At 37.7% G+C, this 7,500-nt stretch overlaps 1 long non-coding RNA gene across 3 annotated transcripts in view; it reads left to right on the top strand.

Moving 5' to 3' along the window:
* LOC143040764 (uncharacterized) overlaps positions 1–1,707 on the top strand; it is a 96,638-nt gene extending 94,931 nt beyond the window's left edge. For all 3 annotated transcript variants that reach the window (XR_012967750.1, XR_012967749.1, XR_012967751.1), the window contains exon 3: positions 1–1,707. This exon is cut by the window's left edge and continues 1,051 nt beyond it. This is a non-coding gene — a long non-coding RNA (uncharacterized LOC143040764).
* The last annotated feature ends 5,793 nt before the right edge of the window (positions 1,708–7,500 follow it).

The raw sequence follows: 7,500 nt of genomic DNA, 5'->3' as shown, positions 1-7,500 counted from the left end.
CTATTTCAAATGAACAATTTCTTCAACGCATTTCGTTCTATTTACAGTTCAGTTAGAAATTCATCTATTTAGGTTCAATCCTTCCCTCTCTATTGTTACTCGATGCTTCAACTCTGTTCCCTCTATTTCAACTTCTATTCCATCTATTTCTTTCCCTTCTCTTCCTCTTCTCTCCTTTTCCCTCCTTCCTTTTCCGTTTCCTTTTTCGTGGTCTTTCCTCTGCAGCCAGATAGATAATTTCATTCGGATTCAGAAAACCCCTACACTCGTTTGTTTTATGTATCTACCTATCTATTCATCTATCTATTCATTCGTTTATTCATTTATCTATATTAACCAATTTATTTACCTATTTATTTGCTTCTTTTCTAGTTACTATTATTGTTATTTCTATTTACTTATTATTACCATTACTATTATTACTATCATTTGGGAGATGGGAAGAGTAAGTATATGATTAACTACGGAACCAAATGTCCTTCTTTTGATCGAGAGAGCAGCTTGATCGAAATAAATCTTGGAGGTTGCAGGGCGACACATCCGTCTGAACTAAGTAAAATAAACTGGAGCAAATGAATACATAAATAAACAAATAAATAGATAAATAAGTGAACATATAAATAGATAGATAAATAAATTAAATAGTCAATCAGCAAATCAATCAATCAGTCAATCAATAGGTAAATAAAAAATAGATAGAAAAATGAAAAAATAAATAAATAGAGAAAATAATAAATAAATGAATACATGAATAAATAAACATATGGATAAATAACTAAACAAAAACAAATAAATAAAAATGTGTCCGTTGCTTGACAGTGATCTGTAATCCCACTGTAAACAATATATATATTTCTTGCCTTTCGCCAGGGGATTTTATTCTTGTCATGGCTCAATCCTCATGACGTAGGATTTAAGAGTTTTTGAATACGATGTGTCTCTTTAAAAAGTTTGTTCTGGCTAATGTTAGACGGTGTTATTCAATAAAAAGTGAGACTCAAGACTGAAACGGACAATGGATAGCAGCGGCCCAGGGTTTTTTCATCAGGTGAATGAAATCGTAGCCAGATGGAAGACATAACAAATCAGTTATTTCCTCTTCCTGTGTCTTGAAATTTTGAGAACCGTTTACATAGCTCTTTGACCTTACTCATCCTTCTCCAAAGAGGAGGAGGAAGAAAAGGGTTGATAAGAAGAGGAGGAAGATTATTGTTATGGAGTGTAGTTCACCAGCGCCTCTATACTTGTAGACAATCTCACACAGCTGTCTTGCGTTATCTTATATTTTATAGTTAAGAGAAAGAGGAGTAGGAGGAGGAGGAATAGAAGGAGGAGGAAAAGAAAGAAGAATTGAATAAGGATGTGGTGAAGGAGGAGGAAGATAAGAAGAAGGATAAAGATAAAGAGAAGGTATCGGAGGAAGAGAAGGATGTTAAGGAGGAGGAGAAAGAGGAGGAAGCTGAGGAAAATGAGGAGGAAGAGGAAAAGGAGAAGGATGACGATAATGATGATAAGGAGGAGGAGAAGGAGCAGGAGGGGGAGAAGGAGGCAGTGAGCAGCGGGCCAAGGCGTCGATTAAGAGGGGGCGACAACCCTCGGGGCGGGCGAGGAGGCGAGTCGAGGCGTCGACAGGCGCCCCGCCGGGAGATAGATTCGGAAAATCGATCAAGTGCAAATTGGAATAAGCACAATTAACTGTTTCGTCCTTGCGGCTCTCTCTCTCTCTCTCTCTCTCTCTCTCTCTCTCTCTCTCTCTCTCTCTCTCTCTCTCTCTCTCTCTCTCTCTCTCTCTCTCTCTCTCTCTCTCTCTCTCTCTCTCTCTCTCTCTCTCTCTCTCTCTCTCTCTCTCTCTCTCTCTCTCTCTCTCTCTCTATCTCTCTCTCTCTCTCTCTCTCTCTCTCTCTCTCTCTCTCTCTCTCTCTCTGTTTCTCTCTCTCTCTCTTCTCTCTCTCTCTCTCTCTCTCTCTCTCTCTCTCTCTCTCTCTCTCTCTCTCTTTCTCCCTGTCTCTCTCTCTCTCTCCCTGTCTCTGTGTCTCTCTGTCTCTCTCTCTCTCTTTCTCTCTGTGTCTTTCTCTCTCTCTCTCTCTCTCTCTCTCTCTCTCTCTCTCTCTCTCTCTCTCTCTCTCTCTCTCTCTCTCTCTCTCTCTCTCTCTCTCTCTCTCTCTCTCTTCTCTCTCTCTCTCTCTCTCTCTCTCTCTCTCTCCATCTCTATTTTCTCTCTCTCTCTCTCTCTCTCTCTCTCTCTCTCTCTCTCTCTCTCTCTCTCTCTCTCTCTCTCTCTCTCTCTCTCTCTCTCTCTCTCTCTCTCTCTCTCTCTCTCTCTCTCTCTCTCTCTCTCTCTCTCTCTCTCTCTCTCTCTCTCTCTCTCTCTCTCTCTCTCTCTTTTCATCTTAGCGAAACTGCGTCTTGTGTCGTCCTAGAGTTTCCGTGACCTCCGCATCCTCTGTAATTATCCTTTAGATAACTGTATTTATTGATGTTATATATAATTTTCTATCTATTTATATTTGATTATTTCTTTATTTATTATTAGTTTTTATATATGTTACAGTTATTATTATTACTATTGATTATTATTTATTTATCTATTAATTTAATCACTTAATTTACTTATTTATTTATTTACTAACTCGTTGATATATTTTCTGTTTGTCAGAATCTTGAGTAAGTCTTCCCTTTTGTATATATATATTTTTTTCAAGTCAAATTAGATGTTTGGTCCTTACACTCACCATTTCCTCAGACCTGGTACTCTTCATATATCTTTATTTTTTCCCTAATTTTTTACTCAATTTTGTTCTCATTCTCAGAGTCAATTGATGTTTTCTTCTCGCAAGCCTTTTAGTGTTTCCACCTTGGAGAATCTAACTCTGATCTCAAATTTGGGTCTTTTGTCCACCTCTTTCTCTTCGGTTCTTAAAGACTCAGTCTTTAAGAAACTTGAGAATATAGTAGGTTCTCTTTCTTGGAGACCAGACCTCTGCCAACACCTCGTGAACTGAGGTCTTCCTCGAAGTTTATTTAATTTTCAAAGACTCCAGCCAGTCTTGAAGACCCCTTCCCCCTTCTCCTGCTCTTCCTCCTCCCCCTGCTCCTCCTCCTCCTCCTCCTCCTCCTCCTCCCCGTCCTCCTGCTCCTCCTTTTCCTGTTCTTCTTGCTCCTCCTCCTCCTACTCCTCCTCCTCCTCCTTCTCGTCCACCTTCCCCCCGCCTTCAATGTTATTCTTTTTTATGATTGTTTTCCTTGATTTCAGTTTTGAATATAAATGCGAGCATCTGTGTTGAGGCCTTCCTGACAGAGGAGCAGTGTGTTTAGGGCTCATTTTGTATACACTTTAATTCGCACGTAAGTGCTATGAACGCATTTAGAGTTGTTTTGAGTTTTTGAAGAATGAAGAACAAACAAGACCTTTCCACGACTATGAAATGATTTTCATTTACTGGAAACAAAAAGAGAGATGAGAAGATAGATGAATAGATAAATAGATTAGTAATCAAAAAGAGAGATAAACGAATAGATTAATAAATAAATGATAAACAAATAGATAAATAAATAAACAAATGAATAAATGGATACATAAATGAATGTATAAATAAACAAATAAATAGATGAAAATTAAATAAAACCAAATAAGCAAATGAATAGGAAAACAGTTGAATATATAAATGATTCATTTAATAAATGAATTAGTAAGTGGATAAATAAACTAATTGATTAGTAAAGAAACAAATCAATAAATAATCACATAAATAGGTAACTAAGTAATAAAAACAATAAATAGATAAATGACAAAGAAGTAGATAGATAAATAGATATATAAATAAATGAATAAATGAATAAAATTCTAGTAGGACCCTCTAAGGTTTCTAATCACGCCAATGTACGTAAAGTCTTATAAAAAGAATCCCACTGTATATTCACCTCCCCAGAATTATTCAAGCAGTTATACACCTTTCAGGAAAGATGCTGAAAATGCAACTCCTAAAAATTATTCACGTTTGTGCACCAGAGGACTAGGCTAGACTACAAACATAGCCTGGTGAAAACTAGATAATTGAAAGCAAGCTGAAAACCTAGAATTTTAATTTTATTTACCTTTTATTTAAACATTTATTTATCTATTTGTCTGATGGGTTTGTTTGTATTTACCTACATTTCTATTCATCTATTAATTTATTTTCTTATTCATTTACTTATTTGCCTATTTATTCGTTCATTTATTCATTCATTTATCTATTCATATTTAGAAAAGCAATCGAAGCCTTATTGTAAAATTTAAGTACATTTGGTTCATTACTTGAAAAATGCAATAAGATAGAATACAGACTACAGTACATCTACTCTGTGCGTATAAAATGCATATTAAAGACAGAAAAAAAATCTTCAGACAGGGTTAGTACAATATTTTGGTAAAAATAACAAAATTAAAAATAGAAATAGAAAAATTCCAGAACATAGGTTTAACCTAGAAGTAGATAGAAGCAACTTTACTCACAACAACTGGAAAGAACTTCTCACAAAGAAGCACAGTTTGAAGTTCTAAGATTGGATTACGTTGTTCTGCAATTTCTAGAACTTGTTTAGACAATTTGTTTGTTTATTTTTTTGCTAGTTAGTCCTTGTTCAAACGATTTCTAATGGCCACACGAGATGGCTACAAGAAATTACCTTTGTACCACACCTACAACCAGCCTCCTACTACCAATAGTACAATCACAGTCAACACACCCGTCCACAACTACCACTGATGATAATGTACCATTTATTTCTCATTTACACCATCATCACCATCTTCTCCACCTTTACCACCATCACCATCACTACCACTACCATCATTACCACCACCACCGTCATCTCTATCCCCACCATTTCCACCACTGTCATCACCACCACCATCACCACCACCATCACCACCACAATCACCACTATCATCACCAGTATCATCACCATCATCACCTTCAGTATCCCTGCAATCACCATCACCACTGTCATCAAACCACCATCACTACCATCATTACTACCATCCCCACCGTAACCACTACCGTCACCACCATCATCACCATCACCACGATTACCAGCACCATCCTCACCAGCATCACCGCCAACAGCTTCATGAACGCCCACACGAACATCAGAAGAACATCGACTTGGATCGAGACAAGTCGCTGGAGGATGAGCGAGGCGGACAAGACAAAGAAACAGGGGGAGTCCTCGTTAGGTTAGCCAAACAGTGCGGTGCGGTGCGGTGCTCCTCTCCCCTAGCCCCCCGCCCCGCCATCGCCGTCACAGACCTCTGTCAGCAAAGTCATCAGGAAAGAGAATTTTTTTTTTTTTTTTTCGTAAAATGATTTACATTGTTTTCATATTTTCCTGGGGTTGGTTTGTGCCTCTTGTGTTCGTGTATAAGGCGAATTTCCTTTCGGCTTGCTGGTATTCCGTGCATTTGCTTGTGTTCCGTGTATTCGTGTATAAGTCGACCCGGTTGGTTAAATATACATGTTAACTATCTCACTGATACCGGGTTGGGGTGAGGGGTGAGGGGGTAACTACGGAAATGAATGGAATAGGCTGGCGACATCCACCCGGTATGAATGGGTTTAAGTGATTGTCTCAGCGATTTGATCAAATAAAGAATCTGCCTATCAAACTGGAATTGGGATCATTGAAGATTTGTACATCATTATATCTATAGTCGTTCTCTCGATTTCCGGGGAATGAATTTAGCGTTAACGATTGCAATCGCGAAAATAATTGCCTGTATATTATTCACTGAATCGCGAAAATTTTGCTCAATAAATTCATTCAATGTTTTCGAGTTTATTTGTTTCGGTTTTTAACATATTTGCTGCCATTTCTTGTTGTGTATCGTGACTGTCGTCAAGCGATTTTATTTAATTTTGGATGTTTAATAGACATACAATCGTGACTTTTTTCTACGTTTTACAAAACAAGTCGTTTTTTAACTGCTGCCGTCAAGTGGTTTTATTCAACTGAGAAAGATTACCCTCGACAACAGAAAAGTTAAAAAATATTTCCATCTTAAAGACAAAGTTTCCTTTGCCTTATATGCCTGTATATCTATATATGTAGATACATACATATGTTTTATGTGCATACTTTTTTATGTCTGTGTATCTATTATTTATGAGAGGATTGACAACGATCTAATAACCAACACCTAATGAGGTCATACAGAATTCTGATGTCACAAACATTATTCAAGCAGTTTGAATGTAATCTATAATCACATTTGATGTCCGTCTTAAGGTGACATCTCTCCGATTCCCAGCAATGATTGCTACCTGACCCAACAGTCCTCAAAGCGCATATAGTACATTGGGCAAAGGTGACGGCCTCGGCCGCTGCTACGCGCCTCTTGGCTTAGGCTCCTCACCTTAAGGTGACAGACAGACAGACAGAGGGGATAAAGGGATAGACAGATAAAAGGAGTTGTTTTTGGGGTGATGAGAAGGAGGCGTTTACCAGAGCCACAGAGAAGATTGGTCAATCTACAAATGAGGGTAGGTATAGATTTTTTTTTTTAAGAGAGAGAGAGAGAGAGGTTAGAGGTTAGATCAGACTTATACACTACGCTTGTGAATGTGGCATTACTTTCAAATCGATCTTTCATTTTTTTCTTTTTCAATTTATCACTATATATATGTTTTTCACATAGCATACTCTCACTATATTTCCTTTGAGACAGATGGGGTTGAGTGACACAATATCACTACTTCAGCTTCTGGAGCTTGTTGTACTATTTTCAAGACAGCCTTTTTGAATTTGATGTATTTCCCTCAAGTAACAAATAACATTTTTGTTTTTCCCCTCTCAGCCCCTTTCCTTTCAGCACAAAACCTTCTGCTCGACCTGAGCTGGAAAACAGACGAGATGAAAGCGAACTAAGTCCAGACAGTAATTGCGTCTGTGCTAAAACGTAGGCGACACACTGGAGCAGGGGAACGCTCAATACGTACACACAAAACGCACACGCTCAGTACGTACATACAAAACTTACATGCTCAGTATGCGTACACAATGTACACTCTACATATACTTACACAACGTACATGCTCAATATATGTGTGCAAACCGTATACGCTCAATATATACTTACACAACGTACACATTCAATATATACGTATATAGTGTACACGCTCAGTACATACGTACACAAGGTACACAATATATACGGGCACAAATTACTCTCAATATATACGTACACAACGTACACGCTCAGTACATACGCACACAACGTACACAATATATACGTACACAACGTCCACACTCAATACATATGTACACAATGTACATACTCAATGTATACACAAAAAATACACACCCAATGCATACACAATGTGCATATACAATACATAACTACACAACGTTTACGCTCAATACATACACAACGTACATATTCAGATCTTACATACAAATCACACACGCTTACTGCATACGTATATAACATACACAGTCAATACATACGTACACAACGTACAT

This window comes from Oratosquilla oratoria, chromosome 29, assembly GCF_046742065.1.
Source record: "Oratosquilla oratoria isolate Oo_2021 chromosome 29, ASM4674206v1, whole genome shotgun sequence".
NCBI lineage: Eukaryota > Metazoa > Arthropoda > Malacostraca > Stomatopoda > Squillidae > Oratosquilla > Oratosquilla oratoria.
Note: the sequence above shows the minus strand (reverse complement) of the source record. Positions and strands in the feature narration are given on the sequence as shown.